The sequence below is a fragment of the Felis catus genome, chromosome B3 (assembly GCF_018350175.1).
Source record: "Felis catus isolate Fca126 chromosome B3, F.catus_Fca126_mat1.0, whole genome shotgun sequence".
In the NCBI taxonomy this organism is placed as follows: domain Eukaryota; kingdom Metazoa; phylum Chordata; class Mammalia; order Carnivora; family Felidae; genus Felis; species Felis catus.
This window is the reverse complement of record NC_058373.1, coordinates 955093-964470: the sequence shown is the minus strand read 5'-3', so window position 1 is coordinate 964470 and position 9378 is coordinate 955093. Positions and strand designations below refer to the sequence as shown.

Sequence of the window (9378 nt, the reverse complement as noted above, 5' to 3'; positions counted from 1 at the left end):
ACAGCGTGCACGCGGTTAACAACATCACATGCGTGTATACCTCACGTGGCTTTCAGCACAATTTTTTAAAAAGTACAAATGTGGAACGAATCCGGAAATGGCCGTGAGCGTTGCTTGTTCTTAACCACGTGGCTCTTGGACCTAATTAAAAAGCAAGAGGGTGTGGGGGGCGGGGGAGCGGGGAGGGTGGGGGCGGGGAGGAGCATATAACTCCAGAGCCCGCTTCATTCTGCTACACGGGCACACAGATACATAAGAATTTAGTTTCATCAATCTGTACACTTAAGATTAGCACGCTTTAATACTTTCATGGCCGCATAAATGTTATACTTCAGTCAAAACCAGACCTTAATTATTCCCACCACAAAAAAGAATGGTTCTCGCGACAGGCTAGAGACATCTGCGAGTTTTACAATGGCAGTCTTATGGCAATACATAAACGTATCAAGTCGGTGTCGGGGAGGAAATATTTTCCTCTACTTTCAAGGTTCTTTTGTGTGGTCTAAGAATTAAACTGACATGAGACGGATTAACAGGAGAAAATAAAATTTAATTATGTACCTATGGGGAATCCGCATCAAAATGAGAGGTTCCAAAGACATCTGGGCAAAAGGAGGTATACGGGTCGTCCCGAACTATGGGTGTGAGCTTCAAAGGCAAGGAAGGCAATTCACAGGAGAAATGGAAAGAGAAAATGTTTGAACAAACATGTGCTGGGCCATCCAGAAACAATACGACTGAGAGAGGATTTCGATCCAACGGGCCTTGCTGGGCTCGTCCCTGTCGGCCACTCCTAGTTCATGTGCTCCCGTAGTTGGGTGGGGTGAGAGCTCCCTTCCTGGAGCAGGTCCTCTGCGTAAATTCTTTCAGGCATTTAGGCGGGAGATGAAAAAGAAAACCTTCCTGAGTCTTCTCTTTCTCAAAAATAATTAGCCCCAAATAATCCACAAGCCAAAGAGATGCATTTTGGGATGGCCCATTTTGCTCCCGTAGCTCAACATCAACACCTTGAACTTGCACAATGTTACACGTCAAATATATTTCAATTAAAAAAAAAAAAAAGGACACCATTCAGCTCCTAAAGGGAGATGTGAGAATATCTTTGTAATCTTACAGCAGTGATATTTCTTAAACAGGACAAAAAAAAAAAATCACAGACCATTAAAAAATGATAAATTGAATACAAAACGATATCTAACTTGTTAGAAGTTCTGAGGATATTTCGATTTGGAGTCTCACCCGGAGACACACTTTGACATTAGCGGACTTGCTTCAATATGCAGCTTGCAGACTCCAGCCCAAGCTCTTTCCAAGAGGAGCTTAATGAAGACACCACCTTAAGGGCTGAAACAAGCTCTCGCTGCCATGGCAATCCCGCAGGACATCCAGGGGCCCCCTCAGGTCCCAGAGCTGGCAGGAACGTGGGCCACGGGGAGGGCAGCAGACAGAAGACCAGGCGGGGAGGCAGAAGCTGCCAGAGGGCCCGTCCTGCCACCAAGGAACAGATTGGAAGTGACTCGCGTACACAGCACTCTGCAAATCACCAGGATCAGCAATGTTTGCAGAAGGGGCCGGAAAAATAGCCCTAACGCAGGGCTGGTTCGGGAGGCTCCCCGAGCGGGCATCCACATCGGACCCTGCAGAACCCCCGGGACCGGAGCCATGGCGCAGGGGACAGGAAGACAGAAGAGGGCTCTCTAGGGCAGGGGCACCATCTCAGAGGGGGCTGAGGGAGAGGAGGAAGGCAGGGAGACGGAGGGAAGTCAGCTCTGCCTAAAGTCCCCCTTTCCCATCACCATAGCAACCCACGTCCTAGAATAATCACCAGGGTCCTTCATCGTGACGGACGAGCGAAGTGAGCCCACAAAGGCGACTTGCCCCGGTTCAGAAAGATGTGCCCGCTGGGGTGTCCTCAATGATTCAGGCAGCGGCCGGGACGCCTGGCCCTGGGCCGTCAGAACCACGGTTCCTGGGCTTGATGCACGGATTCTGCTCGAGCAGTGATGTCCGTCCGGCAGATACACCGATAGATAAGACGGATGAGGGTGTGGTGCACCGGGGAGGCTGCGGAATTCCAAGCCCACCTTCGCAAACGGGGGCGACGCAGCGTTCTGCGATGAGACGCGCCCTCGGCTGCCATCGAGGATGCGGCCAACGCAGAACAGTCCAAGTATGACTCTGAGACGAAGAAGGACAGAGAAATGCAGGCCAAACGTCAGACAGGTTTGAAATAGCCTGGACCTCATCCCATTCCTGTGCACGGCCCTGCCCCCATGCCTGCCACGGGGCCCGAGGCTGGAGCACCGGCCAGCCCCCTGAGCTTGCGTGGCCACACTGCTCCAGAGGGCGTCAGCTCCCGGTGTCACCACGAGTCAGGCTTGGACGTGGAGTGGAGGAGGAGGAGGGGCGGGCCCTGCGAGCCCGGCCCAGAGGGCATCTGTGTAGCCGCACGTACAGTGTCTGGGGACAAGGGCACAGACAAGAGGGAAGCCAGGCCGCAGGTGCATGGGGCACAGCCAGTTCTGCAGGTGAACGGGCAGCGAAAGAGGGGCCCAGGAGAGGGGCCCAGGGTCTGGGGCAGGTCCGGGGCCCTGCTAAGGGGGCTGAAGTGAGGGCAGCGAAACCAGAGGAGAGACCCACGGTTTGGGAGCCTTGGGACTTTGGCTCCAATCGTCCACCTACCCCCGGGGTGACCAGAGCCGGGAGGGGCTCTCCGGAGGGAGAGAGTATAATGGGGCGGGGGGAGTCACAGGCAGGGGTACCGGAGGCCAGGGACATCCTGTCTGACCACCAGGAGGGTGGACAACGGATCCCACCCGGTTGCCGGTGGTGGCTCGGCAGGGCCAGCCAGACAGAAGGACACCCGCAGTGGTGGGTGTGAAGAAAACCTCTGTTCTCCCTCCCTGCACCCATCTCCGCTCCGAGGGCCGCGCCAGGGCGGGAGCAGGGCAGTCGGAGCCGATGGCACCTGCCCCTCACCCCGCCCAGCCTCCAGCCTCCATCCGAAACCCCAGCCCGGCCCAGTCTCACCTGCTCTGAGGGGAAAGGGAAGAAAAGCTTTAAATAGATGTGAGATCGACATTTTTACACGAACGGAGCCGAGTTCTGCCTAATTGCAAGCCACTGAACTTTCTGGAAGGAGGCTGAGCCATCGCTAGGGGAGCCGCTGCCCAGAGGGAGGGCCAGGGCAGGGCAGCTGCAGGGGAGACGAGTAATCCGTTTGGATTCCGTTTGGAATCCACACACCCTGGCCAGTTGCAGCTGCTTCACAAGGAGCTGTGCTAAGGCAAACCGCTTGGCTCCGGGGCTTTCTAGCAGCTGGCGGCAGGATGGCGAGGCCCGCGCCCAGGGCCACGGCTGCGAGCAGAGACGAGGCTGCGTGGCAGGGCGGGTCCCCCCGCCACTGCTCAGGGCGGCTGCGATCACAGGGCAGCGGGGAGGGGGCAGCACAGCCCGCGGAGCCTGACCTGTGCCCGAGGGTGAGGAGGAGGGACGCGGGGGTGCTGGGGCCGCGGAGCGAGGGGGTGCTGTCCTCCAAGCCCAAGCCACACAGATGCTGACCACTCACATGCGCCCCCGCGACTGGCCCGTGTGTTGTGTGTGTGTGTGAGTCCTGCAGGGAAAGGTCTGGAGCTAGACAGCGTCACGCATCACGTCGCCCTGGCCCAGCCACCAGGGCGTGGCCTCCTCTGAGCTCACACAGTCTCCACAGCAGTGTCACACGGTGTGGCCCCTGGCCGCTTGTGACGCCATCTCTCCCCAGATGGACAGAGTCCCAATGCTGGGGAGGGCCCCCCTCATTGCTCTCCCCCCGGCACCCGGCGAGGACGCAGCCGTGGTGTCCAGGACTGTCTGTGTCTCTAGCGAATGGCTACGTGAGTAGTGGAATGACTGACTGACCACATGGATGGACGGATGAGTGCATGAACGAATTCTCTGGAAAACACCATTTTCCAGAACGTGTTCTCCCTGTGCGGAGGGGCCGGGCTCCGGGCAGGGGCGGCAGACAATAGGAGAGGTCTCTGCTATGAAATGTCCGTGACCCTCACTCAGCGTGACAAACCTCATGACAGGCTTGACTAAAGCCAGCTGCCCTCCGGAATCATCCCCCAAACAAAGCCGCAAGTGTCCTCCCTCTGGCGTCCAGCTGCTAGACTGCCCGCTGCCCGTGTTCTGTTGCAGCCTCAGCCGTTTTCAAGAGCAGATTGGGGGGCGCCTGGGGGGCCCAGTCGGTTAAGCCTCCGACTTCAGCTCAGGTCATGATCTCACGGTTCGTGAGTTCGAGCCCCGCGTCGGGCTCTGTGCTGACGGCTCGGAGCCTGGAGCCCGCTTCGGATTCTATGTCTCTCCCTCTCTCTCTGCTCCTCCCCCGCTCGCACTCTGTCTCTCTCTCTAAACAATAAATAAACATTTAAATTTTTTCTAAAAAGGAACAGATTGGGCAGCGCTCTCCGCATTGGGGACATGAGGGGTGTGATTTGGAGTTATCCACGCTTCTGCCCCCGGAGGGAAAACCTTGACTTTGCACCTCCTATGTCCCCGGCAGGGAGCTTCTTCCCAGGGCCCAAGTCAGCTCCCAGCAGACGTGTGCTGAGTGCGCGCTGGGGAGGGGATCTGCGCCCTGGGTGGGGGGCAGTGTGCGGAGGCCTTCACGGGCCACAGGGTGCTGGCCAGCGGGGCGGGGGGGACGCAGTGTCCCCGGGATGCAGGCCCCAAGTGCTGCCCAGAGCTGCCCTCGGCCCCGGGCGGCTGCCGTGAGCCAGCTGCTGAGCGTGCAGAATCCTGCTCGGATACATGACCGCTGAGATGCACAGGGGTGGGGGCGGGGGCGGGTTCCCCGAGTCCCTGCTCGTGAGCGGCCGGTGTGCCCCTTCACGCTGTCCCCGACACCGGCAGGTGACCGCTCTCACAACACACGCTTTTGCAAAATAGCACTTCACTGATTATTTCCAAAAACTTGATGTAGAAAAGTTTGGCTGGATTCAAGATCGGTTCACACGAACCAAAACAAAATTCAACATCACAAGTGCCAGAGAAGGAGGGGAAAGCATGTTCCAGTCTTCAAACATAATTTCAAATGGTGAAATGGCTCTTAATTTTTTTTTTTTTTTATCATTTCCTGGTGGGGAGGGGGGTGGATATTTCTAGTCAGTATGCTGGGTTTAAAAAGCCTGATCAGAAACTCCATGGAGCCGTTTCAGGCATAAAACCTGATTATTAAAAATATAGATGGACACAAACACAAGTAAGTTTCTCACTAAGAAACTTGAAAACATTTTATTTCTAAGTTTTATTTAAAGCCAATATTTTGTATTTTCTCTGATATTTTTGTTATTTTACTCACTCTAATTATACACTATAAAGAAAATATAATGAAAAATTTTTAATGTTTATTTATTTCGGAAGGAGAGAGACACAGAGCACGAGCAGGGGAGGGGCAGAGAGAGAGGGAGACACAGAATCGGAAGCAAGCTCCAGGCCCCAAGCTGTCAGCACAGAGCCCGACGTGGGGCTTGAACCCCCAACAGCGAGATCATGACCTGAGCTGAAGTCGGACGCTTAACTGACTGAGCCCCCCAGTACTCCCCTAATGAACTTTCTCAGTAGCCCACAGATGCCCCGCGTCCCCGGGGTAAAGCCCCGCGAGCCGGGTGCATGTTGCTGTCTCTGCACCAGAACGCCGGGGGCCCCGGACAGAAGTGCTCACATTCTCAGAATCCTTTGCTGAAAGTATGAAATTCTGGCAGAGGCTTAGATTTTAGAAACTCAAAGCTCTTTCAAGCGGAGAAGGAATGTCGAGAAAACTCATAAAACCGGGCTGCCAAGACGGATACGTGGTGGGTTACGTTTTCCCAGCGTGATCGCAACAATCCCTTCCCTCCCACGGGACCGTCTTACTCGATCTCACTGAGGCTCCTTCCAAAAGGAGATGGGATCTGAGCTCCCTCCTCTTTCAACCTGGTTTGTGGCTGCGGTGGGGCCACGTTGTATAACCCCCTCCCCCCCCCAACCGAGCCAGGTTGTAGAAGGTGATACTTGGTTTTCCTGCTGTGTTGGCTACGCCGGCTCTTGGAGCCCAGCCACCGTGCCGGGAGGCCCCCCACGCAGCCCCGTGAGGAGTCCCCCGTGAAGAGTGTTCCGGGTGACCCCCCCCAGCTGCCATGGCATGCGGCAGAGAGGAGCTACCCGCCCCCCACACACCCCAGCCTCATGGCAGCTTCGGGAACAAAACAAATGGTTGTAATTTAAGCCACGACACTTTACAACGATTAGTTACGCGGAAATCGTTGGCACGATGAAGAAACAAAATCATCGGATAAAATAGGTCAGACGGGGGCTAAATTAGCTACGCTTAGGAAAAGCCTCCCAAAATGTGCGTGCCCTTAAATCCAACCGTTCCAGTTTGGGGGATTTAATCCTGAGGAAGAAGTGAAAGATGTGCTCTAGGACTTCGTCGCAAAAAATATTCTTCAAAACAGCAAAAAAGCTGAAAGCCACCTAAACGTTCCGTAGAGAACTGGGTGCTGGGTGCCGGGTGCTGGCGCATCTCGTTGTGCGGGGCCCAAGCCTGTTCCTCAGAACCCCCTGGGGAACCTTGTACGGGAGAGAACTGGCCAGCCCTCCCCGTTCCCGTCCCAACGAACACGACTTTGTTTCCAGTCCGGGGCTGGGGACACCTGTTCTGACCCCGCTCATCCTCCTACCTCGTCCCGCGAGGGGGGCTCTGCGTCAAAGGTGCACACACTGTCAGCTGCAGTAGATAATTTCCCGCAAAACCCAGAGCGATTTATACTCCTACCGGTAACGGAGGCGCCCCTGGCAGCACTGGGGCTCCTGGCTCCCTGGGCGCCGTCGGGGAGACCCCAAACACGCGCACTTTGCTACGTAGCTTACGGTTCCCCGGTGGCTGCTCTCTGCCCTCCACCTCCATTGCCTCTTCCAGGAATTTCTCCCGTGGGTCCTCTGTTTCCCTCCCTTCCTGTTTGTCCTCTCATTTTGTGGGAGTTTGTTTTTTGCTGCCTTTGTGGATCATATAAGTTTTAAGCATTTCCCGTCAGACCTGGGCTTCTTCGTGGCGGCCAGCCACTCCCTGTGGTCACGCGCTTACACTAATTTTCGTTCCGTTTAACTCGTGTCCTCGGTCACACCAGCCTCACGGAGGCCCGATGACTACCCCCGCCCGGCGGCTGCCTCCCCAGACAGCTCGGGACGGACGGAACGTGTCCATCTACCGCGAGTGCCGTCGGAGGCACTGACCCAGCCGCCCTCGTCCCCTCTTTGGTGATGCCTTTGGCCGCACCTAGTTTGAAGCTTTTACATCGTTAAATCTGACATTTTTTTAATGGCTACTAGGTATATCTTTCTTGCTTGTAAAGGCCAGCCCTAAGTTTGTTTAAAAAAAACAACTTGTTTTTACCTCCGATATTTTTATACTTTTTCTCACTTAGATCTTCAACCCACAAAGCGGTCACCTTTGCATGCGGAGAGGTTCGACGTCTACTTTTATTTGGTTTCGTGCGTGCGGCAATATAACGTGTTCGATAGCCCGCCCCACGTTTCCCTTTGCGCACCTGTCGCCCCCTATCCTGCACTGCGGGGCACTATCCGCTGCATTGCACACTCTTCCCCAGCGAAAGACGGGGCCTGACCCCTGGGAATGGGAAGGAAGCAGCCGAGGGCTGCGGGAGCGGAGACAAAGGGACAGGTCCGGGGCAGTGAGCTGGGATGGGACCGCGTGCCTCGCACCCGCAGCGTGGCCCTTGAGAACTGCGTTCCCCAAGCTCGGCTGCAGGGACGCCCAGGTGATTTGGACCAGAAGCCCCGGCCGGTGCCCGGGTGCTCTCAGTGAGCGGCCTCTGGGTTGGGCCTCCGCCCTATGCAGCAGCCGGGGTGCAGGCAGGCCCTCGGCCCCAGGAGCCACTCTTCTGATTCAGATGAGGGCCCGGCGAAGAGGCCTCCCTCAGAGGGAGGGCTGGCTATGCGGCGTGGGGGGCCCCGTGGAAAGTACAAACCCAGGGCCCCCTGTTAACAATTAAGAGTTCCAAGGTGGTGAGAGCAGAGAATTGAACCAAGTACGGAGCTGTCCCTGCTCCTGGGGACGGAGGGGCCGGGGAACAGGGGCCTGACCCCAGTGGAGGTGCCCCCGTCCTCCCGGCACCAGAGCCCCAGTCCCAACTGCAGGGGTTCCTGGTGTCCCCACCCCCAGCCACTCCCAAAGCCGCGGATTCTGTCCCCAAATTAGGGGCTCCGCTTAAACTGTAGTTAGAAACTCAGCTCCACAGAGAACCCACCCCCAGCACAGCCAGGTCACCACTAAAGGGTGTGACCTGCGGGTGTGGACGCAGCCCCCGGGACCCCCACAAAGTGAGCAGGAGGTGGGCTCGGGGCTCCATGCCCTGGAGTCAGACCGACCAGGGCCCACATTCAGCTCCTGTGCTCGGCGTCTGGGCCATCGGGGCCTCAGCCAGGACACCGCGTCCGCATCAGGGACAAACGCGCACGGCAGAGGTGAGTGCACGGGCCCCCGGAGAACCCCGGCTCGGCCGGCTGCCGGCTGCCTGGCCTACAGCTCCCGGCCCTGAAAATCCGTGTGCCTCAGTTTCCTCAGAGGGAACGGGGCACATCAGCAGCACATTCCTCACTGCGCTATTTTATGGACTAAGTGAGAGGCTCAGAGCCCTGCTTGCACCAGGCAAGAGGCGTCTGGGCACCTGTTTGCGGATTAGGTACAACAGAGTCCATGACCGTGTGGGGTTGGAGCGGGAGGCTCTGGGTTCGAGGCTTTGCTCCACTCTTCCCGCCAAGGAGCCTTGGGAAGCCCTGTGGCTGCTGAGCTCCGGTGTCTCCGGCCTCTCGGTGGGGCCACTGGCGGGGCCTGGGTTGTTGCGGGAGCCACGGCACCTCCGGGCCCCAGTGCTGACACGCGGGACGCGAGGGCGGCTGTGGTCCTCACGACTGCGGTTCGGGTCATCAGAGCCCCTGGCACTGCTGGTGACCCAGGAAAGGGCGGGGCCCGTCCAGTGTGCGGAGTGTCGACCCCGCGGCGTGTGGCCAGCGTCTTGCGGATGACTAAGCACCCGGAGCTGAGGCGGCACCTGCCCTCCAGAGGCCCACGCTCCCCCGCCCTCCTGTCTCCTGTGGCCTGTGGCAGACAGACTCCTGGTGCGGGGAGGGAGGTGGGTGGGGGACAGACAGAGGGCAGACAGAGGGTGGGGTCACAGGTGGTGCGGGAGGGAGGAGGGGAATGGACAGAGGGAGGGCGAGGTCAGGGGTCATGCAGGGGAGGGAGGAGGGTGCAGGGCAGAGGGAGGGCGAGGTCAGGGGTGGTGCAGGGAGGGAGGAGGGTGGCAGGGCAGAGGGAGGGCAGAGGGAGGGCAA

At 57.7% G+C, this 9378-nt stretch overlaps 1 long non-coding RNA gene across 1 annotated transcript; it reads right to left on the bottom strand.

Moving 5' to 3' along the window:
- Window positions 1–282: 282 nt before the first annotated feature.
- Window positions 283–4057, bottom strand: LOC109501086. The gene is made up of 2 exons (XR_002742741.2): window positions 3031–4057; window positions 283–2178 (listed from the first exon to the last, which is right to left on the bottom strand). It is a non-coding gene; the product is annotated as an uncharacterized LOC109501086 (long non-coding RNA).
- Between the last annotated feature and the right edge of the window lie 5321 nt (window positions 4058–9378).